Genomic DNA, 14,242 nt, shown 5'->3' with positions numbered 1-14,242 from the left:
GGTTCTGCATGCCAAGTGTGTCCTTCACTCATAGAGCTTTGAGTCTGCATTTATCCCAGCCATTACACATTCAAATAAATGCAGTGTGAAGTCCCATATATATATAGATATTCGGTTCTCACATTGCATATTCAGAGAAACACACATTTATTATTAATGTTGATAATGAGATAATAAGCTGTCACGGGGGATTGTGATGAGCAGCATCAAGGCAAGCCTATTGCTAGCATCCACAGTGGAATTTCTGCCAGGGAAATGTAATGAGGAATACTAGGGGAAAAAAAGAAAAGAACCAACAGCACCTGGTAGTGTGATGGGTGTGTGGGCTGGGAACACTATCTTGGGAGATCAGCAGTTCTGCTTGTAGACATGCAAAGTTTAACCTGTCTTTTTTTTTTTTTTTGTAGTTTTCCTTTTGAAATGAATATTATGCTCATTATAGGTGCCAAACTGACAACCCTTAAGATTGAAGTTCCTTCTTTCAAAATCAGTCGTAGTAAGTAGCAGTAACAGAAGCTTTTCCAGACGTGCCTGTCAATAAGTCTCCACCTTGGCCAGGAAAAGATGGAAAATAGTTAAAGTTCATATTTACTCTCTTTGTTTTACCTGTTAGCAAAGGGACTTTTGTTGCTACTTGTATTCTTTCTACTTTCACTTTGGAAATGATTTGGGATCAACATGTTTGTCTTTGGTTACTAACAAGCCCTAAAGAGGAGAAACATTTGATTGTCTTTATGTCATCTTGTGATTGATAAGTGACCCCAACTTTAACACTAACTGTGTACACCATCATTTACTAGGCAGTAATTAAGTTCTGAAGGGTCTTAAATGCCTCATAAGGAAACATTTAATGGAAAAACTGAAAGAAACAAACTTATTATACGTCTAAATACCAGAGAATGTACCTCAATATGTGTAGCTTTCTTATTTCATCCCTTAATGCTCTTTTTTCTCTTCATAAAATATTGGCTTCCAGTCCCTGAATTCCATGAAAGCTGTCTGCTAAACTCCTGCTGATCTGCCTTTCTGTAGGGCAGTTATCTGATTTCCAGGTGTGGTTTATTCTGGTCATAATAGAAAACAAGACAGGATAAAAACCTCCAGAATGTGCCTATTTCCTTCCTCTGCTCTGTGGAAGTATCAATTCTGTCTAGTCTATTCCTGATGGATATTTACCTAAGATGATATGAAAAGCTTCCAAAGAATGAAGTGTCTTTAGAGCAGGAATGACCTTCCATAAAACACTGTACCATTAAATATAGCCAGTGTACTGGGTAAGACAGGTAACCTTAATGGTGTGAGTGCTATCAAATAATTTCCTCACTAGCCTGTGAACGATTAGACAAAATAATTCTTCCTATTTTACTGGAACTGGGTTTGTCAGTCTCCTAGGAAAATTAAACCCCAACTTTCAGTTACATTTTATTGGGCTTTCAGCTATACAAGTACCTTTATCCTAATTTAAGGCTTTACTTGTCTCACAAAGATACAAAGATATAGCAGCATGTGAAGACAGAGGCTGAGGTTAGATAAGGGTCAGACTCAGCAAAAAAGCAGGAATGAGGATAGTGGTGATCTTCTTAATTCCCTAGTTAACAGTTGTAAAATGGGAATGTGATATTGGTTCATCACCTCTGCCTCATCCATCAAGTGTGTGCTGACCTACGAAGAAACTTAGGTGCATCCAACCTAGGACTGAGAAGAGCTTCTGGACATAGTGGAGCTCAAAACTAAGGATGGGCTTTCTCTGTTTCATGGGAGCTGGAGACCAACGGCTACATTGAAATTCAAGCAGCTGTGAAAGGCAAAGTGAAATCTGACTCACCTGTCCTGTGAGTTACTGTTCTTTATCCTGTGCTTGTGACTCTTAACTTCTGTATCCTCACAGAGGAGAAATCCCAAAGGAAGGACAGCACACAGGCTTTCATCGACCACAAATCTCTTTCAAACCACAGTCTCTTCCACTGCTTCAATAAATCACATCAACAACCAGTTACCTATTCTCCTCTAGAAACCAACACTGGCAGAAATTGGGTCGTTAGGAAATCCACAGAACACAAATCTGTGGAACAGGAGCATTCCTGAAAGGGAGCCAGACCACAAGGGAATTAAATGCCAAAAAAATCAGAGCTAGCTGTCTCAGTACAAAACTTATTTTTTAATATAAGATTTACCACAAAAGAGATGAAGTTACTGACAACCTCTTGATAACCACCCAAGAGAACCTGTGTGGAGGAATGGATGGTGGAAGGGGAGGATTAGAATGCTGACGGGCTCTGTGGGCAGTGTTAAATATTCCTTCTGATTATGACATTGTAAATGTGACTAAATTAGAACTGGTGGTATGGGAACAGGTACTTGACAGTCACTCTGCCTTTCAGTTCTTTAGGCTTTTTTGGTCAGAGAAAATGCTCAGTTTATGTTTGAAATGTACACGGAGTTTTGTCTCGAACAAATATCATGGACTTGTATGTTACATTTTTAAGTAAAATAAAAAAGAAGCAAAATACAAAACAGTCAACCCCCAAAACTCTTCCTAAACTCTTCTTGTGATGTATTACCCTGGGAAAGCCTGTCAGGCTGTTTAACACCTTTGTTGCTTGATCCTGGGAGCTCAATTTATTATTTACTGATCCTTCTCCTGTCGCTGGCCATGACCACATATCTGCTTATATTATTCCTAGCAGGTTTTCCAGCACACATTTGTTCAAAAATCAATCCCTTCCTAGATCCATCATTTCTGTCCTGCTTTTGGGTGACATGTCTCAAGTTCTAATCTGCTGGTGGCAGCCTAATGCTATTTACAGTAGCGCCTGCTTTTGCCACATGAGGAAAGAAAGGCTTGCCTCATGTTTCTTCAGCCAAAGCACTGTAATAAATAGATGGCATGGACAAATAAACACATATATCTCTCCAACAGTACAGAAGTTCCCTGTTGTACATTCATTTATGTTCTGTAAATTTTCACATGGGTTCACCATTCCTCTGGGAAGATGGTTCTTCAAAATACCAATTCATCAGTATTTGTTTGAATTACTGTCATTTTATGCTACCTTGAGCCCACTTTCATCCTATTACTTACATTCTTAAGTGATATTCTAAATAATTCTCATCTTCTTGTTGCTTATTTCTGTCTATATTTCTCAATATATGAATTTTGAGTTTTATTCATCTTTCTTATTGTTAATTTATAGTTTAAAGATTTTAAGATATGCTTTTAGGTAACTCTTTTGATGGTATTTCTTTTTCACACTTAAATGTGAAGTCATATCCCAGAAGTATGGAGAATGATGTTTATGTAAGCACTGGCCTGTTTTTCTGCCATATCTCATTACAGGCTACTGTACAGTTTTTTTACCTTTCTTAGAACTGGCCTTTCCAAATTGTTCATCTCTCAGGTAGTATTGAATAGTTACCTTTTTGATTTTGTGAATTTACCGTTCCAGTTCTGTTCTATGTTAGTAGAATCATGAAATCATAAAATCATTTACTTTGAAAAAAACCCTAAGATCATCAAGTCTGACAAATAACCCACTACTATCATGTTCACCACTCCCATGTCACTCTACATCTATACATCTTTTAAATGCCTCCAGGAGTGGTGGTGCAACCGTATTCTTGGGAAGCTTATTTGAATGCCTGACAGCCCTTTTGGTGAAGAAATTTTTCCTAGGAAATATTCCTAGGAATGTCCAATCTTTTGGCTATTTCCTCTTGTCCTGTCACTTGTTACCTGAGAGAAGAGGCCAACCCCCACCACACTACAACCTCCCGTCTGGTAGTTGTAGAGAACCTCTTTTTCTCCAGGCTAATCACCCCCAGCTCCCTCAGCTGCTCCTCATCAGACTTGTGCTCCAGACCCTTCCCCTGCTCTGTTGGTCTTCTCTGGACACGCTCCAGCACCTCAATGTCTCTGTGTGAGGGGCCCAGAACGGGACACAGTATTCAAGGTGTGGGCTCACCAGTACCAAATCCTATCCTCGTTTTCCAAGGCACTTAATTCAGGTAATTTTGATCCATTTTCACATTTTCTCTGATGTTCACAGTTTACTTACTGAGTTGTCAGGCTAATATTGTGCTAAGTTTTGCAAACATAAATGAAAAGCAAGTCTTACCTTAAAGGACATGTATTGTAGGTGGGTTGAACCTGGATGGACACCAGGTGTGCCCCCAAAGCTGCTCTGTCAGTCCTCTCCCCATCTGGTCAGGGGAAAGAAAATAAAATGAAAGGCTAATGGGTTGAGATAAAGACCGGGGGAGATCACTCACTAATTACAGAGTTGACTTGGGGAAATTAGCTTAATTTATTGTCAGTCAAATCAGAGCAAGATAATAGGACAAACTAAATATTCAAACACTTTCCCTCCACCCCTTACTTCTTCCTAGGCTCAACTTCACTCCCAAATGCTCCACCTCTTCTCCACCAGGGGCACAGTGGGACAGGAAATGGGGTCAGTTCATCAAATGTTGTTTCAGTTGCTCCTTCCTGCCCAGGAACAGGACTCCTCATGGTCTTCCCCTGCTCCAGCATGGGGTCCTTCCCGTGGGAGACAGTCTCCTGTAGTGGTTGACCCTGGATGGATGCCCAGCACCCAACAAAGCCACTCTATCACTCTCCTCCACAACTGGACAGGGGAGAGAAAATACAGTGAAAGGTTCATGGGTTTAGATAAGGACAAGGAGAGATCACTCACCAAATACCATCACGGGCAATACAGACTCAACTTGGGGATATTAATGGAATTTATTACTAACAAAATCAGAACATGACAATGAAAAGTAAAATAAATCTTAAAAACATCTTCTTCCCACCTCTCCCTCCTTCCCAAGCTCTACCTCCTCCCCTCCAGCAGGGCAGAGAGATGGGAAATGGGTGTTACGATCAGTTCATCACAGGTTGTTCCTACCACTGCTCAGGGAGAGAAGTCCTTCCCCTGCTCCAGTGTGGGGTCCCTCCCACTGGAGACAGTTTTCCATGAACTGCTCCAATGTGAGTCCTGCCCACAGGCAAAAGTTCTCCATGAGCTGCTGCCACATGGGTCACTTTTCCATGAGGTGCAGTCCTTCAGGCACAGTCTGCTCCAATGTGGGTCACCCACAGGGTCACAAGCCCTACCAGGAACAGGTTGCTCCACCATGGGCTCCTTTCTCTACAGGTCTGCGGGTCCCTACCAGGACCCTTCTTGAGTACAGGTTTCTCATGGATTCACAACTCTCTCTCAGGCATGCCCCTGCTCCAGCGTGGGTCTCCTCCTCGGGCTGCAGGTGGATCTCTACTCCCCCATGGACCTCCATGGGCAGCAGGGACACAGCTGCCTCACCATGATCTGCACCACAGGCTGCAGGGGAATCTCAACTCTGGTGCCTGGAGCACCTCCTGCCCCTCCTTCTCCACTGACCTTGTTCCTCTCACATGTTCTCGCTCTGCTCTTCTCTGGTCACTGTTACCTCTGCGCAATAACTTTTTTTTCCTTCTTATATGTGTTATCACAGAAGTGTTACCACCACTCCTGAGTGTCTTGGCCTTGGCCAGCAGTGGGTCTGTCCTAGAGCTGGGTGGCATTGGCTCTATTGGACATGGAAGAAGTTTCTGGCAGCTTCTCACAGAAGCCACCCTGAGTTCCTGCCCCTCCCTCTAAAATCTTACCATGTAAGCCTAATACAACAAAATAAATAATAAGGGAGATAAATACTCAAACAGGGAAAGAGAAGTTATCAATGAAGACAGTTGAGCATGGGTCATATTACATGCTATTTAGAGGTATTCCTGATTTCACATCCCCATTGGAATTGATGTAACTGAGATTTTTTAGAGTCTTCTGTTTAGAAACTCAAAAGTTGTTCAGTTAGATTGTAAGGTTGGCTGTGCATTATTTTAGGTAATCCACAGGAATACTCATTTCTTAGGAGATATTAATTTTCATGCTGTCTCATTGAGGGCCCTCTGATGTGATCAAAATCACAGCATGGGTAATGACTACAGGCTGTTACTGGGACCTAATGTGGAGAATGGGCCTCAGAGAGGGACTTTATGGAAGAGTTACAACATTGTGAGCAGCCAAGGAAGACAAAGAAAGCTGGAAGGGAAGAAGAAAACTCTTATAGTTTGAAACAACCCTTTAGGACTGTTTGAACTAAATTGGAACCTCTTTAACTTTTGTATAAACCCAGACTAGGAACACTAAAATGGAATAATATTTTCTGTTTAATTTTACTGTGATTAAACTTTTTAAGGACTTTAAAAAAGTAGTAGCTAATATTTGGAGGTCATATGTCTTTATTTCTTTTTAAGAAATGCATATATTTGAATATCTTAAACACAACAAAAACCCTGTTATTTTTCTTTCGAAGTTACACTCTATGCCAAAGCAAATCCCTCAGCAAAACAAGTTTTCCTTAACTGACCTCTGCTGCAGCTGTTTTGTTTTTGTTCTAAAAGAGGCTCTGTCAAGGACATTGCAGGTTCCAGATTTACTCTGTGATTCTTGCTTGCCCTGTGGTTCTCAACTGGCCATCCATTATTTATTGCAGCATGACATGATGACCCTGAACAATGGGCAGAGCCTACAAAACAAAGCAGGATCTCTGCTCAGAGGATTTTACAATCTTGGTGAAGTACTTTTGGAAGTTATGGAAAACAGCAGAGTTCTCATCACTGCGACTGTACTGAGCCCAGCAGCCCTTGGGGTAAGGCATATTTTTCAGAGTTGCTGTACTTCCAAATCAGCTTCTCTGGCTAATGAACCACACTCTACAGGAAAACAGCTACTGTAGTCTTTGCTACTTTGCTATCACATCATTGCTAAGGTCTGAAGAGACCTCTGGAGGTCACCTAGCACACTCACCCTGCTCAAAGCAGGGTCTGCTAAAACAGATTGCTCAGGGTTATGCCCAATTGAGTTTTTAATATATCCAAGGATTGAGACTTCTCATCTCTGGGCAGAATGTTCCAATTCTTGGTCATCCTCACAGTGAAAATGTTTTTATTTTCCTGTGTGTCAATTTGTGCCCACTGCCTCTTGTCCTTTCAATGGGTATCACTGAGAAAAGCCTGGTTCCCTTTACATTACAACTCCCGCACTCCCCGGTTAGGTATTTATACACATGGACAAAATTCCCTCTGAGTATTCTCTTCTCTGGATGAACAGCCCCTTCTCTTACAACCTCCTCTTATACATCAGATGCTCCAGTCTCTCACATGTCTTTGTGGTCCTTCACTGGACCTGCTCCAGGACACACAAGTCTCTTGTCCTGCGGAGCTCAGCACTGAACACAGAACTCTCAGTTTGTGGCATCAGTACCGAGCAGAGTGGAAGGATACTGTGGTGTCTACTGTGGAAGGACTCTGTAGTGTCTAAAAAAGAGGAAAGCTTTATTGGGAGCCTCATGGAGGCCATATCAAAGTTTTGAACTGCCTGGGTGGCTATCTAACTTTGGGCACAATGCTGCTTTGCATCCTGTGTTGTTTTCAGAGCAAACAAAAGCTCATGTATCAGTAAGAATGCCCTGTCTTCCTGTGTTGTTTACTTCTGATCTAGATTAATCTTGATGGCCAGGGACTCTTTTTCCCGGAGGGGTATCTAAGATTTTTCAGTGCAACATTGGGGTGTGCCCTGGCATGAAGTGAAGTAATGAAGATTATGTGATATGCTTCTTTTGAAACACAGCTCTTATGAAAAATTCAAGAGGAAATGCTTTCCTTTTGTTCACTGCCAGTTCATCTACTTTGCAGCTAGAGAAAAGAGAGATGATTATTTTGGGGTACTTTAATGTGTGGGAGCTTTTAAGTGGATATAGATTTGCTCTGTTTGTTGTCAAGGTACCAGAAGTTCTTGAAGCCTGATAATGCTTTCTCTCCATGTTTTATTCAGGTTGACATCAGTAATGAAATATAATTTAATTTTACTTTCCTATTATACTTTTCTCACTATCAAAAAAAATTATGGAGAATATTTTTTATCACTGCTTGCAAACAAGAGAGCTCTACAAACAAAAGTATGCAAAGAATTAATGTTTTTGTGGAAAGGCTTTAATTTATTATTTAGCTCTATATCTCCAGTGATAGCGAAAACATGCTTTTTATAAACATCATAGTACCCTTAATTTTTGAAGACAATTTACATATTAAAAATAAATTGTTAAATCTCAGTAGGTTTCAGCATGTTGACACATTTTAGATTAAGGATGGTAATGTTGATGTCTGCTAACTTTTAAATAAGTAAGTGAGATGAGTAAAATGATTAGCAAGAGCTGTGGTAAAAAAAAAAAAGGATAAAACCCCCACATTCCTTGAGACTGTTAGCCTTTTCTCTTCGAGATGGGATCTCAACACTTTTTCCTTTGCTCTATTGCTAAGAATTAAAAAAAAAAATAAAAAAAAATAAGAAAACCTTCTTAAGATGGCAAGCTGCAATCTCACTGGAAATACATCTCCCTACAGAGCTACAGGGTCTGGATATATGTTGCTGTCCTTGTTCTTTTGGGAGCTGGTTAATCTCTCATTGCCTAGTCAGGTATTGTTGGTGATCTTTAGTTCAGTCTTTTTGTCAGCTCAGTGTCCAGCCATAAAAACAACTGGTTGGCAAAGCAGAAATTGCTGTACTGGTTCCTTCTGGTCAGAACTGGTAAAATTACCAAACAGTATTTCCTTAAAATAATGGTCTGTTCTACTCAACAGAAGCACTGACCCCCTTCAGCACTTCACTGCTATCCCCACTGTGGGAGAGCAGCAGTTTCTCCCTTCTCTCTATCCTATCATACGGACTTATTTTGTGCTCTGACTGCTTCTGCATCATCATCTCCTGCAGCCCTTGCACCCATTTCCTAACAAAAATCCTCATCCTTTGCAATCACCTGCATTCATTTCCCTTTAATCTTCCTCATCACAGTCCCATAACTCCTCTTTTGCTCCCAGAATTGCACTTTCTTGAAACAGATCTTAAAGAGAACCAGCCCTTTGGCTATTAGGTACATTTTCTGTCCTTTTGCAGATTTTTATTTAAATCCTATTTCTTTTGCATTACTTCATTAAGTTGCTGTCAAACCTCTGCATTTTTGCCTCAGGATAATAGACTACATATGCATAATACATAGTTTGGATGCCAATAGATTTTATTACAGTTTAGGGTAGTGGTTCTCCTTAATTTCATGCTATCCACAAACTAGATAGTAAATTGTTGTCTCTGACAGGAAGGTTATACTACAGGCTAAATTTTGCCCTGAGTTATGTCCAAGTGTCTTTCTACCAGCATCAGAATTTGGCCTGTAATGCAGTTGCAAGTGAAACAGAGAAGTTCTGGTCTCCTTATCAGACCTGACATACAATCCTGTTACATTACAGATACACCTCCCTGATATAAAGAAAGTGAAAAATCCCCAATTCATGGTGAATTTATATGGTTAATATTATCTGATAAAACACAAGTGAATGAACAGCACCTTGAGGGAAGGTTGGATGTGTGAGGGAGACAAGGCATCCAGGGAAACTTGTTACATGCCTAGCAGAAGGGCAAAAGCAAAGATAGATGTGGGTCAGTGGAAAAGCCAAAAGCAGCAGTAAAATACTGATAAAATTCCAGAAGAAACAGGACAAAGTGACCTGAAACAGTGCTTACTCCTTATCAGATCTCAGAACAGAGTCAAAGCAGATGTAAAACCCAGAAATCAGCACAACTACATCAGTCCTTTACCCCTCCTTCAGCAGGGCTACAGTGTTTGCAAACTTTATGTCTACAGGGTCACAAATTTCTGAAATAATATTCACGGCCTTGGGAATATTACCAACAATTCTTTTTTGTCCACTGAAGAACAAACCCAAGTAAGACACTGGTCTGGCCTCAATGTGCGAGTGGAAAGTGTTCAAGGAAGAGCTGGATGTGGCACTTGGTGCCATGGTTTAGTTGACATGGTGTGTCGTCAAAGGTTGGACTCAATGATCTTGGGGGTTTTTCCAACCTTAATGATTCTATGATCCTAAGAAATGTCCTGCCCCACCGCTAGAGGAGGATGGCATGTTGCTCACCTGATTTCCCAGTCTTGACTAGTGTGTCCTAGACTCCTGAGTTCAGCAATAAAATGTCCTCCCATGCAAGGAGGGTGCTAGCACAGCTTGTGTGTCCCCTGGTTCAAGACCAGGCTCCAGCTGATTCCAGCCGGTCAGTTGTCTCTTTCCTTTCCCACATTTGTAATCTGGTGACTGGATACAAGGCAGTTGTGCAATAGATAAAACAAAGAGGAGGGAGTGTGAAAAGGTACACAAGAATTAGGATCACACACAAAGTTAGAATATTCTGAAAAAAATATTAAAATCTGGCTTGGCTCCTGTGTCTCTCTCCCTCCCAGATTGCTTCTTTCCCTTCCCAGATTTAGTTTCTAATAATCTGTCCCACACAAGTAAAACTGTGTCAGACATAAGATCACTGGGGCATTTTCAGGGTTGATTCATCCAAACATAAGAGATCCCACCTACAAGGATGCATCTTTTCAATACAGAACAGACTTTGTGGAAGCAGATAATTGGAAGCAATTAATCACATAGAAGACAAACAAACTTAGACATAAATCATTAAACTAATCAGAACATGGTCTGCACCTCTACCCCCTTCTATCTCCTCATCTGCCTCCGCGCTGCTTTGATGAAAGGCCCCTGACTTGCAGAAAATATTACAAGGGCATTTTATGGCTTATAATGATAGCAGGAGGGCCTGCTTTATTTTTTCTCCTTGCATTCTCTTTCTTTTCTCTTTTGTGTGACTATGATGTATGTCTTTGTAGATCTTCCATACTGAGAGCTCCAGCCACATATAAAGAGAGCACACTATTCAACCATCATTAAGCATCATTTGCAATCTTGTACTATATATCATGGGTTTACTGTCCATTCAGCAAGTTTTCATGCTTGAAATATCCACACTGACCCTTGAGATGTGTCAGCTAGTTTGTGCGACAAACCAGTTCTGATAACGTGCTTTTATTGCCACTGTCTTCAGCGTCTCAGCTCCCATTCACATTCATCGTACAATACAAAAACATTGCATCTCTGACCTTATTCCCCATGACCTAGTTGTAATACTTTAGATTTAATGGGCTTATTGTTGAGCTTGCCCTTGGAGGGATCCTTACGCTTTTCCTACAGAAGTCTCCTTGAGATATGATGTCTTATCAAAGCATTTGAACTTCAAAGTGCTCTAGGAGGGCCTAAATCAGCAGCCATCTCACCAAACATTGCTTGTAACTGGAGGAGAAACTGGGTTGTATCCTTCACAAAGGGCAGTTTCTTAGGAAATTAGACTGAATTACAGAAGGAGAGGCAACGGATCCTGATCTCTGCTTTACTAGTCTATTTAGCAGATATGTCCAGAAAAGCCCTTACACTGGTTGGGGCAGGAAACACGCTACAGTTAACTCATTATAAGGTGATGAGAATCCTTGAAATGGAAAAGTTACACAGGTGGTTATATTCTTATAATTTGTGAAGTGAAATAGTGATAATTTTGACACAGATAATACCAAGAAATGACTAATTGGAGGAACCAGTTAGCCAAAACAGAAGTCTTGGAATGTGACTGATGTAGACTTGAAGAAGGAGGGACAGAAGTGTGAATGCAAGTACATATATGACAAGAGAAGAATAGGTGTGCAAATGAAATAAACAACAAATTCTCTGTCACAAAAGAATATCCAGCCAAAGAGGACATAAGAACTAATAATGTGTAAACTTTTTGCTATTGGATGCTTCAATCCCACAGAATGGTATTTAGTCAGAAACAGGCAGTTCTGTCCCACTGGGTGCAGTCTCTGAATGGAAGGAAACTTGAACTTTTGCTGTTTATTATTAACAAGAGACTAGACTAGACTTCTTTCTCATAAGTAGCAAAGATCTTACATTTATAAGAAAGCTAGGTGACACAAATAATAACCACCTACCCCCAAACTTAGAAAACTTATCTAAAATATAGCTAATGAGTGAGTGAAGAGAGTCAAGTCCACTTCTATTTAAAATCCCTTTGGGAAGAACTCTTTCACCCAGCTTTAAATATGTGCAATGTATATACACCTCTGTCTGAACCAGCTCCAACCATAGTCAATGAAGAGAAATACGTCCACAGGGGATCTGAATCATCTGATCTATTTTAGCTCTCTACTTTAGGAGATGAATCACCTTTTGCCTACTTCTCTCTGGCTACACAGGAAGTCTAGATTGCTTGTTCAGATGCAGATGATTACCTCGTAGATGTTTCTATTGGAACAGATGTGCATTATCCCTCAGAGCTTTTTGATATTTTATATGGCTGTGTGAAGAACTGAACCTATGTTCAGTTTTTTGAAAGTGAAGAGGATTAACAAGAGATGGCTTCAATGACTGATGAAAGAAAAGATCAGCCCACCTTCAGTTCCTTCTGAGAGTCCAAAATGTAAAGAAAGAGTCTCTCCATGACTAGTAGAATCAATGTTACACACTGGGTCCCCTGCTATTCCCAGGTAGAAAGGCAGAAGCAGGGTGAATAAGGCTATAGCATGCACCATATTCTGTATTTTCACTTCCCCCTATGTCAAAACGGATGCTGCTTATTGTGCAGACTTGCCTGGAGACTTGGAACTGTTGAAGAAGCAGAATGAACCTGTTAATCTGTTCCTCCGAGGTATTTTACAGGTCTCTATAATGTCTGTGGTAGGCAAAAGGGCTTACAGAAGAGGAAAGTTTTGTGAATATGATCAATCTCAGTCAGAATAAATGGGTTGCTTGGTATATCCTGGCAAAAAAAAACAAACAAAAAACAATGAAGTACTCCTAGCATCTTGAAAACAAAATTTGAAGTAAAAAGTGAATCACAGAGAAAGAACTTAGTTGCGTGTGCAAAACCTATTTAGTATTTGAATGATTTGGGTATCAAAAGGGGCCACTTCTCCATGGTCTGAAGGGAAAAAGAGAGAAAATGACTAATATTAGAAATATCACAAATGAGCAAGAAAGTCTGTCAAAAAAAAAAAAAAAAGAAAAGGAAAGCAATAATGGTAATCTGTAAAGAAACACTGATCATTTGCTGGTCATTTCAAAAGGTTTCCAGATGCCTACCAGCTATGTACAGTACCATGGCAATTTAGCCACTGTCTGAGGAGTATCCATCAAATGTATTAGGCTGTATATGTGGAATAATATATACAGAGAAGTAAGAAGAGTGACAGTTTGACCAAAGACAGATCAGAAAAGCTGCTATTCCTAAAGAACTTTACTGTTCATGGAGAACCTTCTGTCTGATCCACAAAACAATAACTGATAAATTTCACAGACCTGAACTTACCTACTTTGAAGTGTGGAAGGAGCAAACCAGGACACAGATATGTGATGTTCTGGTCTGAGGCTTTCCAAAGTGACCAACTGTGCACATCTGCCAGTCTCCCAGTAGATGCAAGGTAAGAGAAATTTAGGATAACATATGTTACTTCACCTCTCTGGCTTTATCAAGAACCTAAGTCTACTTTTCTGTTAATCAATTATCTGGCTTTTATTTTCAGAAAAGTTCTTCTCCCAAACAGCAACCAAAATTAAGTGATTAGACTTTTAAGAGTGGTTAATACCCAAACCCGGGTCTTTTTTTTTTTTTCTCCTTCCATTGATTTACAAAGAAAAAAAGAGCAGACATTGCCTGTGGTTGCTACTAAGATCCATAACTGTCCGAGGGGTTTTTCATGGAATTAAATTTCTTAGTTAAAGAAGCAAAAAGTCACCCTCAGTAAAATAAATATTGTTACAAAATTTTACAAAGTTGACAAGAATGTTGACTCCTGCCCCTGCCCCCCCGTGTTATCTGTCTCTGAAGACACAGCACAATGGAAATACAGCAAAAAAGATCAATGACCTTCGAACAAGTAAGTCTCTGAGAACAAAGTTGTGTTGTTTTCTTGTCAGTAAATTTAGTATTCCTTTCATGAAACACAATTTAGTCAACCTATTAAATGCAACCATAGATCTTATTAATGAAAAACTGCTAATTTAACTTTTCTCCAATTATAGTGTAAGGTTTGGTGTAGGAGAAAAAAAACCCACTAAAACCAACTTCTGATTTCTCCAGCTTTTCCATTGTCTGTAGTAGAAAAACAAAATGAAAAAGTTTTCTTCAGGCAAGAGAACAAGAAAACAATTATCTCCTTCTTACCTTTTTAAATTCCCTTTTCCCTGTCTACCTCCCCATCTCCCTTTATAGAGGGATTATTATCAGAAATAATAAAATCTATTCCCTAA

Source organism: Manacus vitellinus, unplaced genomic scaffold (genome assembly GCF_001715985.3).
Source record: "Manacus vitellinus isolate BGI_N305 unplaced genomic scaffold, ASM171598v3 scaffold_1_pilon, whole genome shotgun sequence".
NCBI lineage: Eukaryota > Metazoa > Chordata > Aves > Passeriformes > Pipridae > Manacus > Manacus vitellinus.
This window is presented reverse-complemented; position numbering follows the sequence as displayed.